Source organism: Sus scrofa, chromosome 14, assembly GCF_054392235.1.
Source record: "Sus scrofa isolate SSC_HxYL_T2T_F1_AM1 chromosome 14, Sscrofa_HxYL_maternal_Yorkshire_Landrace_v2.0, whole genome shotgun sequence".
Taxonomy (NCBI): Eukaryota; Metazoa; Chordata; class Mammalia; order Artiodactyla; family Suidae; genus Sus; species Sus scrofa.
The window spans coordinates 158,285,036-158,305,981 of NC_139396.1; the positions used below are offsets into that span (position 1 = coordinate 158,285,036).

At 45.2% G+C, this 20,946-nt stretch overlaps 1 protein-coding gene and 2 long non-coding RNA genes across 8 annotated transcripts in view; all 3 read right to left on the reverse strand.

The window, feature by feature from the left end:
- ADAM12 (ADAM metallopeptidase domain 12) overlaps positions 1–20,946 on the reverse strand; it is a 380,482-nt gene that overhangs the window by 336,001 nt on the left and 23,535 nt on the right. The gene's annotated exons all lie outside the window — the stretch shown is intronic.
- LOC146397134 (uncharacterized) lies at positions 4,124–10,316 on the reverse strand. The gene is made up of 2 exons (XR_014827174.1): positions 8,822–10,316; positions 4,124–7,448 (listed from the first exon to the last, which is right to left on the reverse strand). It is a non-coding gene; the product is annotated as an uncharacterized LOC146397134 (long non-coding RNA).
- Positions 12,037–19,582, reverse strand: LOC146397135 (uncharacterized). Its single transcript, XR_014827176.1, has 2 exons — positions 18,608–19,582; positions 12,037–17,394 (listed from the first exon to the last, which is right to left on the reverse strand). It is a non-coding gene; the product is annotated as an uncharacterized LOC146397135 (long non-coding RNA).

Below are 20,946 nucleotides of genomic sequence, written 5' to 3' on the forward strand. Positions count from 1 at the left end.
GCTGAGGCTTAAGTGCTGGTGGATACCCACTAAAGCACCCAGTGGACCACTGGGGAAACAACCTCCAATGAGAGTACTAGGCAAGATAAAACTTAATCACAGCTGGAATTCTGGCTTTAAAGGGGACTCATTATCCACACCTACATGAACCTAAGAGAGGAGATCAATCTGAAGTCACAAAAGTAGCATTAAGATCCATATTCTTTAGAAAGTCTGGCTCATGGGGAAAAAAACCGAGGCAACCATTATGAGCTGCAAAGGAATCTGGGGACGAGGCCCTGGAAACACATTTTTCTTAGCCCCAAAGAGCTAAAGAAAAAATATCCAAGAACTAAAGAAAAATCTCATAGAACTGACAGAGCAGTGTCTTGCCTCAAGGAAATATGGCGGCAAGGCTCCCATCCAGGGTATACATTTCTCTGGTTCAGATTCGTATCTTCAGTCTGAACCAAAAAAAAAAAAAAAAAAACCATGTCACTCTCTCATCGGCAGGCTCCCTGGGTGATAAGCAGGGATGTGATTTTAAAATAGCATAGTTCAAGGACATTCACAAGAACATGGTGAGAGTTCATCTAAAGGGAGTCATTTTACAGTGGAACAACCTGAAAAACACTCTGCCAGCCAGGCGGTCAAGGTCAGCATCCACGGCCTCTTCGTAGGATGCACTCTTCAGAGGACGTGATGAAAATGACACTTAGACCTCTGTGACCTCACTCCCTGAAACTCAGAACCCAATCCGATCTAGAGACAAATGCCAACAGAGGTGTGTCCTACCACATAGTGGGCCACCGCTCAAAACTGTCAACGTCATCAAAAACTAGGACAGGCTAAGAAAGCATCACAGCCCAGAGGAGGCTAAGGAGACAGGGTGACTACATGTCTTGTGGACACCTGCGTGGGACTGAGGAACAGAAGAAGGACAGTAGGCAAAAAGTAAGGAGACAAGAATAAAATATGAACTGTAGTTAAAAAAATATTATGTCGATATTGATTCATGAACTTGAACACTTGTGCAAGACTAAGGTAAGACATTACTAATTGGGGGAAACTGTTTATGGGGGGACCTATCTATACTATCTCCTCAATTTTCCTATAGGTATAAAACTGTGCTTTCAAATAAAGTCTGTGGGATTTTCCATCATGGCTCAGCGGAAACAAATCTGACTAGCATCCATGAGGACACAGATTTGATCCCTGGCCTTGTTCAGTGGGTTAAGGATCTGGCGTTGCTGTGAGCTGTGGTGTAGGTCGCAGACAAGGTTCAGATCTGGCGTTGCTGCAACTGTGGCATAGGCCAGTGTCAACAGCTCTGATTTGACCCCTAGCCTCGGAATTTCCATATGCTGCAGGTGCAGCCCTAGAAAGACAAAAAAGAGAGAGAGAGAAGAAAAAAAGAAAGTCTGTTAATAATCATTAAAGATTTAATCTGCATCTTGCAAGAAGAATGTCATTGTAGAGGGATTTAGTATCAAAAGGCTCAGAGATGGATGGCTGGTTATCATTAATGGCTCCAAACACCAGCAAATTGGAGACTTCACCCTTCATCTCTCTCCTAACATTGCTATTTGTTCAGATGGGTGACTGCAATCAAGTGAAAATCATAAAGTAATTAACTGACAAGGTTTCCTAGAGCATAACAGGTAGGCAAAAGTGATTGATCTTTACGCAGTGGAAAAGCCCCTCTCAGTACACCCAGGGAACTCTAAGAACATGGAAACAAGGTACTTGCTATAAAGACGAAATAATTTTTTGTTGTTCTTCCTGGCTGAAGTAGTACAGAAATGAAAAGCTGGTTTAGGACGGTGACACCAAGTGACAGTCACATAAATATTTTGATAAAAGGATGCTCAAACAGAACCAGGTTTGCTCAGAGCCTAAGATTGTAGCTCTCCACACCGGAAGGCTAAATTACTTTTTTTTGTTGTTGTTGTCTTTTTGCCTTTTTTTTTTTTTTTTTGCCCACAGCATATGGAGGTTCCCAGGCTAGGGGTCGAATCGAAGCTGTAGCCGCTGGCCTATACCACAGCCACAGCAATGCGGGATCCGAGCCACGTCTGTGACCTATACCACAGCTCATGGCAACGCCGGATCCTTAACCCATGGAACAAGGTCAGGGATCGAACCCGCAACCTCATGGTTCCTAGTCAGATTCGTTAACCACTGAGCCACGACGGGAACTCCCCAGGCTAAATTATCAAGATGCAGGCTGGTGGAAGGGAAACAGCTGCCGGATTTCAAGTCAGGGGATGCGCAGTACACCCACCACAGGCTGTACACAGATGCTCTCGCACTGGCCTCTTGCACACTTTGATACACAAACCCTTTATATGTCCAGGAGGGCTATGGACCAAGAGGGCGGGCAAGTGGACCAAGTGACATCGTGGATGCAAAGTGTACCTGGATGTCATCTAGCTAGTTTTTTGGTTTTGTTTTGTTTTTTAAATCAGTCTTTGGAAAGAAATACACCAAGATGCTCTTTCAGGTTTTTGCTTTTTCTTTTTTCCTGAGTAAGGGCCATGAATTCATTGTCCTTGTCCTCCTCCTCCCCCTTCCCCTCCTCCTCTTTTTTTTTTTTTTTTTTGTCGTCTTTTTAGGGCTGCACCTGAGGCATATGTAAATTCCCAGGCTAGGGGTTGAATTGGAGCTATAACTGCTGGCCTAAGCCACAATCACAGCAACACCAGATCCAAGCCATGTCTGCGACCTACAGCACAGCTCACAGCAGCGCCAGATCCCCAACCCACTGAGCGAGGCCAGGGATCCAAACCAAGTCCTCATGGATATTAGGCGGGTTGGTAAACCGCTGAGCCACGAGGGGAACTGCTTCATTGTCTTTCTTCACGTTTGTATGTATCTCTGCGTTTTCTATCATCAGACATACGACTTTGATGATGGATGAAAAGAATTAAAAATCAATCATTTGGACCTCTGATGGCAAATCAGCTTATTTATGACGTCTGGCTTTCTTCTCCACTCTCCTGGCATCGCAGATACACAGCCTTGGGCCTGCTGGAGGACAAAGCCCATTTGGAAATAAAAGCAATCAAGCACTAAGGAACAATTACAATTATGAAAAGACATTTTATATGTCATTTCAAAATTCAAAGAAAGCTAGTTATAGCTTCCCATTAATGTTTCTAATGGATTCATACCCCAAGCCTGCGTTGTCTCCACTCCACATCAAAATAACTCTCCGGGCCTGAAGTGTCTTCTCTCCGTGGGGAGCAAAATCATTTATGACATTAACTCACATCTTTATACTCCTTGGCTGGTTAGTGGAAACTAACGCAAGTCCCATTCTACACATCGCGAGACTGAACCACAGAGTTAGATGGGTGATTTCTAATACTTCCCAGCAAGAGAAGACAACGCCCAAGCCCTTTGTGTTTCAAGTGCATCCATTCACTCTGTCCTTCGCCACAGGGATGAAGACAGGCTATAGGCATTCACCTGCCCCACTTCTGGAGGTGGAGGACGAGGCTCCGAATTTTCCAAAATCGGCTTTGCGAAGAAGAACGATGTAAGGGAACAATGGAACCGCTTATTCCACTCTTACCTCAGCGGCAAGGTCTGGATGCAGAAGGACAAGGACAGGAACTAGTTTATTCTATTCGCCACTGTAAACTTACCAGATGGAGTTAAATAAGAATGACCGAGCAGTCATGAAGCATCTCTCCGAAAGACCCCGCCCCATCTCAGGGCTTGAGCCACCATCCTTCCTGCACCACTGCCATCATCTTTCGCCTTCCGCTGACATACTCCCACCTCGGCGGCACTTGGCGGCCCTGGTTTTCTTCCACTTCTCCGAGCAGGGCTTGCCTTCTCCGCTCATACTCCCTTCTCCAGCCTCCTCTCTCCTTAGGGGACTTGAACACACCCCAAGTCTCAGCTCTTGGCCATCTTCCTTCCTCCCCTCTCACTGTCCCCCAGAGAACTCATTCATTTTTAAACTGATATTGCCCGAGTCAATATTTTTCCACCTGGCCAGTTCACCCAGGTGCCATCTGTATTACAACATCTACCGGACACTTTCATTTCAATGTCTTGTCACCAGCATCACCTCAACTGCAGCAAGTTTAAAAACCAAAGGCTTCACTCCATCGCACAGAGAGAAAACAAAACGTTTTCTTTTTTCAGTCACTTTTAAATTTATGTATTAGGGTATAGTTGACTTACAGTGTTGAAACCATTTCTGCTGTACAGCATAGTGACCCAGTTAGACATATATTTTTTTTTCTTTTTCTCATATTATCTTCCATCATGGTCCATTCTAAGAGACTGGATATAGTTCCCTGTGCTGTACAGTAGGACCTCATTGCTTATCCATCCTAAGTGTAATAGTTTCCATCTACCAACCCCAAATTCCCCAGCCATCCCACTCTTAAAGATACATGTACCCATATGTTCATTGCAGCACTATTCAACCTAAATGTCCATCAACAGATGAATGGATTAAGAAGATATGGTATGTATATACAATGGAATACTACTCATCCATAAAAAAGAACAAAATATTGCCATTGGCAGCAACGTGTATGCAACTAGAGATTCTCATACTAAGTGAAGTAAGTCAGAAAACATCTTCCATGACACATGTCCTGCCAGGGCCACCACCATTCACCACATCACTGGGTGACATTTTTGACACAGATTTTTTTTTTTAGTCGCCCACCTACAACTCTGATTGGGTATTTTGTGTTTGGTTTTGCTTTCTTCTGCTTTCTAAAAACCCTCCTACTTCCTAACTGAATCCATCTAAGTAGACTTGGCACCTGCAGGCCCTCCCTCCCCCAATCTTAAAGGAGAGAGTCATGAGCAAAAATCTACGGCAGGGTTTTCCATCAAGAGAATAAGAACAGAAATGCCTAATGCAGTAGAGCGCTTCGTGGGTTCTAGAGACGGAAAGGCAGTCAGGATGGCTGAACTGGAGTGAGAAATGGGATGGGTACAGAGGGTTGAAGAGGTGGGATTATGGTGGGCCTTCTAAGGCAGAGTTTGGATTTCATTTAAGTCCAATGGGAAGGGATCATAGGGTTTTATGCAGAGAAAATCTGATTCATTTTGGAAAAATCCTCGGCCTGAGAATGCTGTGTGTGAAGACTGGAGAAGAGTGGATAAATGAGAACTATTCACAGGACAAAATTGCAAAGTTGAGCCTAGACTCCATAACAAATAAACCCATTTACAGTAGTGGACACTAATGAAACCAGTGCTGGGCACTGAAACCATTTGAACCTTTTAGAAGTTAACCTTGTTGGACTTTCACAACAACCCAGGGGTGTTTATCCCCATTGAGTAGATGAAGAAACTGAGGCACAGAGATGTTAAGAAACTCGTCCAGGGTCCCCAAAACAGTGAAGCCAGGAGGTCAATCCAGACAGGCACGTTCTAGGACTTATGCCGCAGCCACACTCCATGATAAACAAGCGTCCTGGCCAGGAAACACGTGGAATAACATTCGGATTCTTTCCCGAGTCCTACAAGTTCTGGGATCTTGTCCCCAGACAGCTCCATCTTGCCCACTCTGCTCTGAACACACTTCTGACCCTCCATACATCCCGCTGTGTCCTACCTCGTGTCTTCTGCCTGCGCTGTTCCCTCTCCTGAGAAGACCCCGCTCTCAACCCTCTGCTTGCCCCCACATCTCATCAATTATGTCTCAGCTCACATGTGACCTCTTTGGAGGGGCTGCCTTAGTTAATACCCTTCCTTCCACCCCCAGTTTCCCTTCAGCCCTTCATCCTTTTTGTTCTTTTCACAGCACTTACCAGCATCCAAATTCGCTTTATTTATCCTTTTGTCTCCATCACCCCGCCCTCAAATCTAAAATGGCAGGTGGTGGGCATTGTTTATGGAACACAGGCAAGTATTTATTTAATGAGTTCTTATCACACAACTAAAAACTTCACAAGGATTATAACCACCTCGGGGAGGGGTCCCCAGGGCAGGGTTATCATCACAGAATTTGTGAAGGGTGACTGATTTTTAGCTCACCCAGCAACATCTGGCTCCTTGCAGGTTGATGCCCACAACCAAACCCATGTGAGCCTTATTTAGAAGCCAGCATTCCAACTCACTTATTTTTAATAAAAAGGAACTGGCACATCAACCAGAATCCTCATCTAAGGCATATTTGCTCATTATCTCCCCAGCAGGAAACCCTCCTTGAGAAGCCAAATTAAGATCAGAACAGAGAACTAAGGGATATAGCATAAATTGTCATCATGGAGTCGAATATTTCCTTCTCGACTCCAGAGTGTGTGCCTGCCATGCTAGGCAAGAGCAGTAAATACCAGTGAGGATGCAGCTGCCCAGCCAGAGGAAGGAAACGCAGGCTGCTGATCACTGGCACTCCAATGCATTTTCTACGGACTCAGCGAGTTCTCGAAGGCTGGCTCTCCCACACTTACGAACTAATAATGTGCTGGACACTCAGATCACCATTTCTGTATATATTTATTGGCCACACCTGCAGCATATGGACGTGCCAGGACCTGCAGTCAAATCCACACCACAGCAGCGACCACAGCGACAGCTGTGACAATGCCAGATCCTTAACCCACTGTGCCACCAGGGAACTCCATCATACCATCATTTAGAAATGCTTCATTCTCTTTATGAGAAAAATACTCAAAGGTTTAACTCAGGGCATAGACCCAAACCCCATATGTGTTTAGGGGAATGAGAAAATACATTCAGAATTCCACAATGCAAAACCAGAGCTACATCCTACGCCTCCTGCCTCTACTGCAGGCACTTTCTCATCTCCAATTCTCCACCTGTTGAGAACTCCTTTGTAGGGATGCTGTGGCTTGGGCTGCACGGCAAGAGGAACAGGGCAAGACAGGAAGTCTGGGACCTAAAGGACAGAGGATGGGAGGTGCCATGTTTGGAAACACCTGCCAAAGTTCTAATGACCATGGGGAAAGTGGGGCCCCTCTGGAGGCAGGTGCTGATAGGATTTTTACAGCTTTGCCATTCTGGTTGTTGACTTTGCCCACTGAATTTGGGGCACCCTCATTTCAATAGCTAAATAGAATACCCCAAGTGATTATGACATAGGATTAGAGTCCTGAGTTCAGGGTCCTATAAGTTCTGTGCGATCTGACAAATATATGCGAGGCTTATAGAATGAGCTAGAATGGTGTTTAATAATGTTGATGGGAAATACTGTTCTCAGTTTTGAAACTGAACAACGTGCCTAACTGTCTTTAAGTCCTGGCTTCACCTCACACAGATGAGGCCGAAAAAGTTTAGTGGTCAGTTTAGGAACTTTTAAGTAGTTTCCTCTCAATAATACCCAGCTTTATTCTGATCTGTTCCCACAGACGACAGAGCCAACCAATCCCACACTGGCTAACAAGTATCTCATCAGAGCAGGTGCACAAGTAGGGTGAATGTCACTGCCCAGGTTTAAAATTCACCTGGTTTAGGAGTTCCCATCATGGCTCAGCGGAAATGAATCTGACTAGTAACCATGAGGATGCAGGTTCGACCCCTGACTCCACTCAGTGGGTTAAGGATCCAGCATTGTCATGAGCTGTGGTATAGGTCCCAGATGCAGCTTGGATCTGGCATTGCTGTGAGCTGTGGTGTAGGCCAGTGGCTGCAGCTCTGATTCGACCCTAGCCTGGGAACCTTCATATGCCACGGGTGTGGCCCTAAAAAGACACACACACACAAAAAAATTCGCCTGGTTTAAATTCATTAGTTGTTCTAAGTGGACTTTCAAATTCCCTATAAAATTAGCACTGATATGTCATCCATGTGCCACTGCTGCGAGAGCACTGCTGACAGTCCCGGAGCCGGCCCTGTCTTTGCCTGTTTCAGCTTCGGGTCACACAGTCCGGCACAGTTCAGTCATAAGAAGAGGTACAATTTTCCACAGTCTCCCTGGACTGAGGGCAAGGTCCCGCTTGCTTTCGCCCGATCTGAGCTATAGCTATTGTCCATCCGTTCAGCAATGACCAGGCCCTGCAGGTAGACCCCCACAAAAGACTATTATTATAAAGAAAAAGCCCATGAGGAGTTTCCATTGTGGCTCAGCAGAAACAAATCCGACTAGGACCATGAGGTTGTGGGTTTGATCCCTGGCCTCGCTTAGTAGGTTAAGGATATGGTGTTGCTGTGAGCTGTGGTGTAGGCTGGCAGCTGTATTTCCAATTCGACCCCTAGCCTGGGAACCTCCATATGCCATGGGTGCAGCCCTTAGAAAGAAAGAAAGAAAGAAAGAAAGAAAGAGCCCATGAAAAATATATGACCATTAGTAAAGAAAAATGACATATTTCCTTATGATTCCAATGCACATTTATTTTTCACTGAGGTTGAACTTCCTCATTTTTTATCAATTATTTTCTTAATTTGAGGATTGACTCATATTTACTGCCCATTTTTTAATTCTTTCCCATTATGCTTTATTACTGGATACTGAATTTATTTATCCATTCCGGATTGCCCATTTTTAGTTGGTCTAATTTGTTCTAATTTATGTATGTGAAAACTTATGAGTTGAGAATAATACTAAACTAGGCTTCTTTTTTTTTTTTTTTTTTTTTTGGCTTTTTAGGCCTAACCCATGGCATAAGGAAGTTCCCAAGCTACACCACAGTCATAGCAATGCCAGATCTGAGCCACATCCGGGACCTATAACACAGGACCTACACAAAGATCATGGCAACGCCAGATCCTTAACCCACTGAGTGAGGCCAGGGATTGAACCCGCGTCCTCATGGATACCAGTTGGGTTTGTTACCCCTGAGCCATGACGGGAACTCCCTAAACAGGGCTTATTTCTAAAACAAACAACTGCTGGAATTCCCACCATGGTGCAGTGGTTTAAGAATCCGACTGCAGTGACTTAGCTTGTTGCCCAGGCAGGGTTCCATCCTTGCCCTGGCACAGGGGGTTAAAGGGCAGCATAAGTTGCCGCTGTGGTAAAGGTCGCAGCTGTGGCTCAGATTCAATCCCTGGCCCAGGAACTTCCATATGCCTCGGGTATGGCCGTAAAAAAAAAAATAAAATAAAATAAACAGATAAAGCAAACCACTGCTGAGTCACCCAGAATTTGCCTCTGAGAATGGAAGCCGGCTCTCACACATCCAGCAGAGATTCACCTTCTGCTTTTCAGTGGGCCATGTAGGTCGGTGGTGTAGGAAAACAGCCCACAGCATTTCAGGGCTGCACGTGCATCAGGAACAGCTTCCAGCTCTGCCTTTCACCAGAGGTGGGGACTTCCTAATGCATACAGTGGAGTACAGAGTACTGCACCCCTGGAAGAGCTGAGAAAATTAAAGGAGATACTTAGGAAAAGACCGGGCACGAGACGGCACTCAATTAGAAGCAGCCGCTCCAGAGGGAAGGCAGGCAGGCAGGAAAGAAGCCTCTTCTGCGTGTCAATATCCTGGCAGCTTTCACGCCCTGTGTTCTTTCCTGGAGTTAAACTTGACTCTGCCCTCAAGGAGCATAAGGTCTAGTGAAGAAAAGGATAAGCGCCTTTAAGAACAACCAGAGGTAGAGTTCCCATCCTGGCTCAGTGGTAACGAACGGACTAGGCACCAGGAGGTTGCGGGTCGATCCCTGGCCTCGCTCAGCGGGTTACGAATCCGGCATTGCCATGAGCTGTGGTGTAGATTGCAGACGCGGCTTGGATCTGGCGTGGCTGTGGCTGTGGTGGAGGCCGGCAGCTGTCGCTCTGATGGGACCCCTCGCCTGGGAACCGAGGCGGCCCTAAAAAGACAAGCAAAAAAGACAAAAGAACAACCAGAGGTGAAGCCGAAAACGGAATATGCCCTTGAGATGATCCAGGAAGTCTCCGTGGAAGGGGAGCCAATTATACCAGGCTTAGAACAGGCAGGCCGCGTGTGGGGGGAGGGGCGTGGGAGGAGAAGGGAGGGAGCAAATGCTCCTTAGACGGACTCTCCTGGTCCACCCGCAGGACACAGAGACGAACAGCAGGAGGGCAACGTGATGGAACGGATGTATACGAGGAGAAAAATGGATCTGGCCCAAGTCCAATCAGAAGTGCAAGCGAGGGGCACTGTCCCCGGTCGGCTTTCAGACTGGGTTCGAACAGAACAGTTGTTTTTACTGTGTGCACGGGTGAGACTGAGGTCACCTCCATCTCCATCCCACGTGGTCTCTCGAACTCACAAAACCTTCCTCCCTGAAGAATTTTCTTTGACAGTCCCTGTTTATGACAGCCAATAATATACTGGGATCTATGTGGCCTTGCCAGATGGAGCAAACCCAAATCTGGCTTCCAGTTCAATCTGAATTTCAGATAAACCACAGAGGAGTTTTAGTATAAGTATGTCCCCTGCAGTTCAGTCGGAATTTCAGATAAACCACAAAGGAGTTGTAGTATAAGTATGTCCCATGCAATACTGGGGAGATACTTACACTGAAAAATCTTTCCCATGTTTATCTGAAATTCAGCTTGAACTAAGAGTCCCCTGTTTCATCTGGCAGCACTAGAGCCAGGCTTCCTTGAATAGTCCACTGGCCCACGAAGCCAAAAAAATTCAATCAATTCTTAAGAACTTGTTCTGGTTTCAACATTTGAAGGTAATATGTGAATGCCTGAAAGGTAATTATTCTCCATCAATTCAGGGTATGTGACACTGTTTTCTATGGCACCAAATTTGGGAACAAATAACCCCATGACATAGTCTGAAGGAGGAGAAGAGATGCGAAGCTCACGCAAGAACATACCTCTTAAGTAACTGGATCCTCTTAATCTGCCAGCCTGTCCAACCCAACTGCTAGAAGACAAAGTCTATACACAATAAAGACTTTCATTCAAGGGCCCACAAGACTCCATCTGTCACCAAAGCACATGTTTGGCACGGACTGAAAGCCAAAAGCAGTCTAACAAATATTTCAAAACTGAATTTATATCTTTCTAACACATGGTTTATATACGGATGTAATACCTAGAGAGCTTTGCAGTTCTCAAATAATATCCTGGCTAAAGTACAAATGATGTCTGCAGCAGACCACAATACCACAATTATTTGCTTTTTTAAATATATTAAAGAAAGCTAAGTGTAGGAGGGGGTGTTGCCTAGAGATGCCTGGTGGAGTACGCATTTGTTAGAAGAGACAGGAGCCCAAATATTTGCCTAATTCCTTAAACAAAAAGGATACTCCTCTCTAAGGCTCCAACTTCAGAATGGAATCATCAAGGGTAGCGATTCATATTTTAATAAATGTCAAACGTTCTGCATATTTCTTCATCCAGGAATTCCACTTGTGGGTGGAATCTGTAACAACACATGCACCAAGATACCTGCTTCTGCTTCAAAAGTAGAAAAAGCTGGAGTTCCCGTCGTGGTGCAGCGGAAATGAATCCCACTAGGAAGCATGAGGTTGCGGGTTCAAACCCTGGCCTCCCTCAGTGGGTTAAGGATCGGGCGTTGTTGTGGGCTGTGGTGTAGGTCAGCAGCTGTAGCTCTGATTCACCCTCTAGCCTGGGAACCTCCATATGCCATGGGTATGGCCCTAAAAAGGAAAAATAAATAAAAAGTAGAGAAAGCTAACACCATGCCTTTTTTTGATATATATACATATATATATGGTTTCACGCACAGGCAGATGGGCCTAGACCACTAAGTGACTTTCCCCATAAGACAAATCTCCAGATGAAACCTAAACATTGTTGAAAAATGGATATTTTGTTTTCAGTGTCAAAAAATCACATAATTGTAAACTTCCTTTTTTTTTTTTTTTCATCTTGTTCCCTTTCCCCCAGCCCTCTGATTTCATGTAGACCACAGCTTCAGTCTGTTAGAGTGTAGACGTATCGACCACTGGCTGGCCTATAATAATCATGTAACTATTTCAATACCCTCCCTGTCACGAAGAAGAAAATGGAAAAATTTGAGACAACTTAAGGAAAGCAGGATGCCCAGGCTGGCGCGCACTGTCAACCCACCAACTCTTCCAGTATCTCCTAAAGATGACTTTGTCGTGAGAAGGGCTGGGTGGGGAGCAAAGAAATTGTCGCGTCGATTTTCTGTGGAAATCACACAATTTATATTTCTTAACTTGACAGTATCAGCATAAATCAGAGCCATATGGAGAGAAACACTCCTGAAATCAAATCACTCACACACACACACACACTGCACAGCTCTCTAGAGCTCTGGAGGGCAGCCTTTGAGAAGGGAGGGGGGAGGGAGAGAGATTCAGGCCAGGGACACTGACAGCTGCCTGCAGGGTTGCTACCACGCTAGGCTCCCTCTGTCCCCCACTGCCACCAGCATTAAAGGAAGCTCCTGCCCCAGAGCCAGACTTTGCTCATTTCTCAGAAGACTTTGCATGGTGACCATGTGTGGTCACAAATGGCCATCTTGCACCAGGCATCTCTCAGTTTAGTGTCTGCAACACATGCTCTCTGTACACGTCACCTCGCTCAACTCAGAAATGCCACAGCAGGTTGAACGTGCCCCATTCTACCAAGGGGTGGGAGTGGGGATGGATGGGCGTGAACCTTGAGGAAGCCAAACGCCATCGCAGAGCTCACAGCGCTGGCACTGCCAGACCGGCAGCTCAAACCCGGGGCTTCGCCTTGACATGATCACCCGAGACCCAGCGACACTGTGGTCTGAGCTGCCAGCCCATCCCCAACGCCCTCTCCTCTTCAACCTTCTGTGCTTCTGTGCCCACGCTGGCCTCCCCTCTGTGGGGGACACCCCACCGCCACCTCCTCCCCACTATAGCCAAACCGGCTCCTTCAGTTAGAGGGATCAGGGCTTGGCTATGGCCAGGCTTCCAAGAGAAGCTGGGCTGTGGCAAAGAGGGGACCTAGGACAGCAGCTCTCGGCCCTGAAAGCCAGGCTCCACTCTCCCGGCACGAGGCTGGCATCAGGCAACAGAGCCCCTCCGACTTTTCACTCCTGCCCCCTGGCTTTTCCTCCAGCTGTAGATTTCCTGCCACCCCCTGGACCTTCCAGGTGTGGTCCGCTCCTGACTGGCACTCAGCCCTGCCCACATCAAGGGGGTCTCTGGTTTGATGGACAGGCTGATTCTCTGCCTCACAGAAGCCACCTTGCCTGCTTGAGGTACAGCAGCTCCCTACCCACCTGGAGAGCTTCTGCCAGGAGCAGCTCCATCTGGGGCCCTCGGCATGCTCTGTCTGCTCTTGCTGACATGGAGCCTGTGCCAGGGCAGGTGGGCATCACCTGGCCACCCGGGAGCTGGCTCCTTGAGGGAGGGACAGCATCTTACTCTCCTCTGACCCGGCACAGCACCTTGGTCCCACCACATGCTAGATAAACGAGTTGAACGGATGCAACGGAGAAGAATGAGTTCTGGGCAACATCAAGAGACGTGCATAAAACACTTTCTGGTTGATGGTCTGGGTCCAGGAAGAAAATGCCAACCTCCCCGTTAACGAGACCCGGCCTCCACCCGCGCACTGCTTGCCCAGCCTCCTCACCTCCAGCGAGGGGCACTGAGCCCCCAGAGGCTCCAGTTGGCCTCAGATGCTGTCTACAGGTCCCCCGACACCAACCTTTAGCCTCCACTGGCCCTGGGACTCACACCCAGGGAGTGACTGTTGAAAGCACTCGCAGGTCACAGGAGGGCTCTAGACCTGCCTCCATCACTGTAACTTGACCCAGAGTGACTTTACCAAGTTGTCCTGGATCTTCCCTGAAGGAACTCAGCCCTCTGGTCTCTCCGGACCTTTGTTTGGCTCTCAGGAAACATCCTGAGCAGGCCCACCTGTGAATGACTGCAGGAAGGAAGAAATTAAGATGTCCCCTCCAGAGGCTGATGGGAACCAGGAAATGCTGGACTTTACCCTCCCCTTTTAGGATAAAAGAAGCCTGAATTCTAACTCAGCCAGGATGGTTCTCTGGAACATGAGTCCATCTTCTTGGAAGATTTTCCAAATAAAGTCACCATTTCTTGAGCCACCAATTTGTCTCTCGATTTACCGGCCTGTCGTGCATCAAAGAGTACAAGCTTGGACTTGGTAACAAAAGAGAGTGACCTCACACTTCCTATCCCCAAACGGATGCACTGCCTGATACGAGATGGGTGAGACATGAAATGTGGTATCCGTGAGCTCACAGCATCCCTGGGTCATTATTTAATCTGCCAGCCTTACTGAGCACCTGCCAGGTGGGAGGTCTTGAGGTCAAGGGTTGTCACTCATAAACCCAGCTCTGAAAGATGTCACGGTGTGAGACAATAGTGTCAGACCAACATAGTGGCGCCCCCAGGGAGAATGCCCACCACCCCCCTGAAGAAAGGAGCCAATGGTGGAGGTGAGAGGATGGCAGCCAGGAGGCTTCCGAGGGGCAGAGGTACCAAAGGGAAATAAGAGGTTTCTGAGGCTTCTACTGCTGACCACTGTTTGTGAGCAGACAGAGCTAATGCAACCTAGGTCTAGCCTGGCCCTGCTTATATATCTTTTGGAAGATTTCATAATGAACCCTCCAGAGTCCCTAAAAAGAAGGGGAAACTGCTTTCTGTAACCAACTGACTGCTCTGGCACAGACAGCAACCACAGGCTTCCAGCTGCCCTTAATCACAGAAGCCCATTGCCCCAGAATTCTGTTAGTGACCCTTCACTGTCTCTCTATCTGTGCCCCCGAGGACCCTGTAGATTTGGGGTTGGGATATGATTTTGCCATTTCCCTTAAACTTTGACTCTGGGTTTGACCATCTGACACACACAGTGGAATAACAGGTGGGACCCCAGCAGAGGCATAAAATGAGCTTTGCCTTTAGCTCTTGTTTGACCCCATTCCTCTCTGTCCCATGAAGAGGCTGGGTTACACTCCTCCCACTAGGAGGAGGGAATGGACAGACATACTGAGCAAGGCTCAATCTTCCCATGGACAGTGGCCCCACAAACACACCCGCAAGCCTTGCAGACACCAGAACTTGCAGACTCATGAGCCAGAGAAGCGTTTTACTGTTTGAAGTCACTGAGTTTGGGCCAGTTCATTAAGCAGTTAGGCACCAATACACAACTGACATAAAACTGCTTTGCCTATTTGGTTGAGATGCAAAAAATCGTAATTAGAACATTAGGACATTAAATTCAGCAGCATGTTAAAAATACGATACCTAGACAGAGTTGGATATGTCCCCAAAATGTAAGGATATTTTGATGCTGGGAAACCCATCAATGAATAAGTAGAGCAATAAGTCAATGAGTATTTATATCAGTAGATCGAAAGATTAAAAGAGTGAGGGGGAAAAAGATGTGGTGCCTCATTAAGTGCCTAAAAGGCAGTTATTAAATTCAATATCCGATACTAACTAAAAAAACATTATATATATGAAAACTAGAAATAGACTCTTCCTAAAAATATTGAACGGTCATCTTAAATCGATAGTCAATATCATAATCAATAGTGAAACACGAGGGGCCTTCACAGTAAAGACGAAAACATAAGAGGAATTTCTGCTATCTGCACAAGTTTTTTAAACTGTCTGAGAGATTGCAAGAAAGCAATAAAAAGCAATAAAAAAACTCAGAGAAATAAATGCTAAGAAAGGAGTAATTATTTATAGGTGATATGATCAGTTACTGAGAAACTGAAAAAAAGTCAACTGAACATCTACTAAAACCAGCAAGACATTTTAATAAACAGACCAGTCCCAGAACTCATAAATATGAACACAAGAAAATGCCATTGCTAAAATAAAATTGAAAATTGGATCCCATTTATAATGAAAAGAAGAGAAAAGTAAGGAAAATAGACACCTAAAAATGATTAAGGTATAAGAAATGTGACAAAGCTGTTCATCCAAAGTTTTAGCTCACAGCAGAGCAGTGCCAGAATATATAAACAGCCCTTAACAAGTCAATAAGAGAAGACAAACAGCTCAGTAACAAAGAGTCATAAGGATGTGAACTGACATTCAAAAAAAAGAATCACAAGTAGTCGATAAACATCAGGGAGAAAGTTCAACTGCATTCTTGAGTATTTAAAGAGCATCTCCTGCCCCAACTCCTCCACCTGCCCCATCCTTGTTCCTGTGCACATGAACTTCCTTTAGGGAAGTACGCCTGGCCTCCCCTCCACTCCCAGATCTTCCAGGGAAGGAAAAGTGAGTAAATGATGGAGCAAAAAAAAAAAACAAAAAACAAAAAAAACCAAAAAAAAACAAAAAAAACCCCAGTTTATCCTCCATCATACACTCACTTTAGGAGCACTAGTCAGGTTCCTACCCCACTGAGCCATGACGGGAACTCCAGAAACTGGGTTTTATGGCTCTGTTTATAGGTTCTCCCTCTCTTCTTGGGTCCTCCTATAGCACATTTATCCTGGTCCCCTCCTGCCATTCATTAAAGATGGCAACCCTGAGAGGCTACGACTGACACTGGCCAGCAGGGCGGATGATTCTCAAATCTGGACATGAAATAGCAGCAAGGCCCCTTGGCCACAGGTTGAAAGCCAAGCTCTCCAATCAGCTTTCCAGTAATGACGGATGGTTTGTCTTCTAACCCTCAGCCTTGGGAGTAATCAGTGATCTCTGAATCTAAGAGGGGAGACGCAGTGCTGTTCACTGGACTCCTAAACCCCAACAATACATTTAAAATGTGAGCAAAAACATTTTAACCCAGAAAACTGGTCAAGAAAATGTGCTGATAATTGCCGGCAATCATGTCACTAGCTGGTGATGGAAAGGCTTCAGAAAAGCAGGCGGAAAGATGCCCTTCTGGAAGATGCCCTTCTGGACTATGACCTTGTGGAAGATGACCTTCTGGAAGGCAACGTGTAACTCACAGGACACAGTTCAGAAGGTTCTTACTCCTCTCTGTTGCTCTTCAATTTGAAGGCAGTCTTATCCACATGTATTGTGATTTCTCTCTAAATGCTAAAGTTTATACAGAAAACAAGTGAGACATTACAGAAAAATACTAGAAGACGAGTACAAGGGTTTTAGATCTGCCAGGTATTAGCAACTTCAGGCAGCAATACTTCAGCATGCAGTACGAGTTTGTGGATAGACAGAGCACTAGAAATGACTGGACCTGAGGAAACTGAACCAAATATGCACCAAAAATTAGTATACGATCGAGGGAGCATCTCAATTCAGTTGAAGTGAAATAAAGGTCACATCTGAGCAGCCATCTGAAAAAGAAAGTGGATGCCTACTCTCACTCTTTATATCAAAATAAATGCTAGGTGGCTCGGTGATTTAGCCTAAGAAATACAATACAGGAGTTCCCTTCATGGCTCAATGATTAGTGAACCAAACCAGGATCCATGAGGATGCAGGTTTGATCCCTGGCCTCACTCAGTGGGTTAAGGGTCTGGTGTTGCTGTGAGCTGTGGTGTAGGTCACAGATGCAGCTCGGATCCTGCATGGGTGTGGATGTGGTGTAGGCCGGCAGCTATAGCTCTGATTCAGTCCCTAGCCTGGGAACTTCCATATGCCGTGAGTGCAGCCCTAAAATAGCAAAAAAAAAAAAAAAGAGAGAGAGAGAGAAAGAAACATGAAACAATGACACTGCTGGATGAAAACAATGGCACCAGGCTAACTTCCTGAGGTCTTTCTGGGTCTCCCAGCAGGATGCATGCTCTTTCTCAGGACTCCCAAGACTTCTAAGGGTAGCAAGCCCATGAGGCATGAGCTGACATTGTCCAGCAGGACAATAAGTTCAAGATTATGTTCTAATCTTTGCAGCAACTACTACAAATTAACCATAATCAAATTAGGAAATATAGCTAAAAATAATGGCATACTCAAACCACTCCATCAAAAAGAAAACAGGAAAAGGAGAAAAAGATAAACATATTAGGCAAATATGAAAGAAACAGCAAGATAATGAACTTAACTCCCCATACGAATAATTAGATTAAATATAATTGGATTAACTGTTCCATTTTCAAAGAAGAGACCCTCAGAATGAATTAAAATGCAAGGGCGACTATTTCTATAGGAAATGTACTTTAAGCATAAATACAAAGACAGGTTGAAAGCAAAAAACAAATAAGTAAAAACAGAAAAAGACATGTTCTGCATATACGTACATACACTAAGCGTAAGAAAACTGAGGTAGCTATATTAATACCAGTCAAAAGAGACTCCAAGACAAGAATTAACAACCTGAGATAAAAAGGAAATTTCATAGTGATAAACAGATCAATTCATCAAACAGAGAGAACATCCTAGATGTGCATAAAACTAATAACAGTGTTTCAAAATACAGGAAGGAACCTGAGGAAATTGAAAGGGGAATTAGATAAATTGCCAACCCTAGTTAAAGGGTCTACTACTTTCCCTGTAACTGATAGAAATGGTAAACCAAAAAAATCAGTAAACTCATAGATGATCTGATAACACGAGCCACCACCTTTGTTCTTTACAGAACACACCACCCCATCCAGCAGCCACAGGGTACATTTGCCTTTCACCTGCCGAAGAATATTCACCCCTATAGACTATAAGCTAGGACATAAAACAAATCTCAATAAGGATAAAGTTCAAAATCATAAAGACTATATATTCTCTGATCATAAGAAAGTGAAATTAAAAATTAAAGGCAGAGAGAGGCTTAAAAATGAACAAATATGTGGACATTAAGCAATATATTTCTAACCAGGCTATGGGTCAATAATTAAGTGACAAGGGAAACTTATAAATGTACTGAGCTGAATGATAATGAAAATACAGCCTAGAAAAATGTCTGATAGGCAACTAATGAGCTGAGGCTAAGCAACTAAAGGTTGCAGGGATGTTTCTATTTTCAAATGCTTATATGGGAAAAGGAGAAAGGTTTTATGCCCATAATCTAAGGATCCCACATAAAGAACAGCAAATCAGAGACAAAACAGAAGGAAAGAAATGCTAGAGCAGAGAAATCACTGGCAGAGAAAACAAACAAAAGAGAAAAATCTTTGGCACCAAAAGCAGTTCAAAAACATGGATAAAATCGCCAAATTCTGAGCAAGGTGAAAGAAAAGGGAGAGAAATCATGATTTGCCACTTTTAGCAATTAAAGAGAGGATATCATTATAGGTAACACGGACATTAAAATGGTAAAAAAATTGGAGTTCCTGTTGTGGCTCAGCGGTTAACGAATCTGACTAGCACCCATGAGGAGGCAGGTTCGATCCCTGGCCTCACTCAGTGGGTGAAGGATCTGGCCTTGCCATGAGCTCTGGTGTAGGTAGAAGACACAGCTTGGATCCTGCGTTGCTGTGGCTCTGGCGTAGACCAGCAGCTACAGCTCTAATTTGACCCCTAGCCTGGGACCCTCCACATGCCACAGGTGCCTCAGATGATGTGGACGTGTTCTTTGAAAGACACAAATTACCAAAATTGTCACAGAATGAGAACCGTCTCTATGGCCTTCTGTTAAAGAAACTGAATTCAGGATTAATTCCCTCTTCCTCCCCCGCCCCACACTCGAGGCCCAGATGGCTACACTGATGAATTCCATCAGACATTTAAGAGAGAAACAATAGCATTTTTACACTAACTCTTTCACAAAACACAGGAGAAAGGAAAACCTGTCTAACTCTTACGTACAAACCCTGATAACAAAACCAGATATGATAACAAGGAAAATACTACAAACCAATATCTCTTATTAACATAGACATAAATCTTTAATAAAGTATCATGAAATCAAACCCAGCATTCTCTCTTTATCCCTCCCTCCCTCTCTCTCTCCCCCTCCATCCACACACACACACACACACACACACACACACGCGCGCGCGCGCGCGAAAAGAACAGCCATACCGAAGGAGTCCACATTCCCAGGACTACACCTAAACAGGCCACCTGGTTCTTACTCATGTTCAAACTCTTCAGCCACATGAATGTCACTCTCCTTTTGATAACCTACTTCCATATTTTGTGAGCAGGGCTGAGTTTTTATGCGATTTATGCAAAGGACTGATGGAAAACCACCAAGAGAAAAACGTATTATAAAAATAAATAGGGCAGGACCTTAAGAGATATACTTTGAAAATTGCTGTGCATTTATCAACAATAAACGTTGATGTTTTCAAACACGTGTATATAAAAATGCTTTCCCCCAAATCACTGAAACTGTCCACCATGGACATAAATAAAAGGATAACCAAGGCCAAGGTAAGGAAACGATATAAAACAAAGTAGAATTCGTGCTTTGCAAACTAGCCTGATGTGAGGTTTTGTGGTTTGCTGTCTGGTGCTTTTGTAGTTACTGAAGTTGAGTCTGTTTTAGAAAGAGCCACTGAATCTTCCAATTGAAGTTCGACTCATTTGGATCTAAATCATTTCAAAAGTTTAAAGTTGGGGGAAGGGACTGAAGGAAAAAAGCGAGGCATTTCCTCTGTGGTGCAATGGGTTAAGAACCCGACTGCAGCAGTTCAGGTTGCTGCTGCAGCGCAGGTTCAATCCCCAGCCTGGCGCAGGGGATGAAAGGATGCAGCATTGCCGCAGCTGTGGCGGAGGTCCGAGCTGCAGCCCAGATTCAGTCCCTGGCCCGGGGAACGTCCATATGCCGCAGGTGCAGCCTTTTAAAAGGAAGGAAGGAAGAGAAAGGCAGGCAGGCAGGCAGGATGGACGAACTGAATATGCAGCTAAGTTGATCATGCCCAGGTCAGCAGGTGCCAGCAAGAGAAAACTCAAACCCCAATCAGCACACAGAGGGATTGCCCTCTGTGTGTCGCTCAGTGAGATGGCAGAAACGGGCTACAACTGGGAGTGGTCTTTTCCACTTTTCTTAAATGATCAGCTCATATTTTCTAGCCAATAAAAATAACATTCAAAGAAGAGTTTTATGGTCCTCCCCGGATCCTCTGGCTCCGTCACAGATACGAACTACCTTTTCCATCCCAAACATGAGGACACCTGGTCTTGTTAGAAAAGGTTTTCCACGCGTGCTCATTCATTTACATGCAAAGCTGTGCAAAGACAAGAGTTTCAGGAAAGGGCAGAGCTGCAGCAAACCACACTTGCTGCAAAGAAAAAGAGGCACGT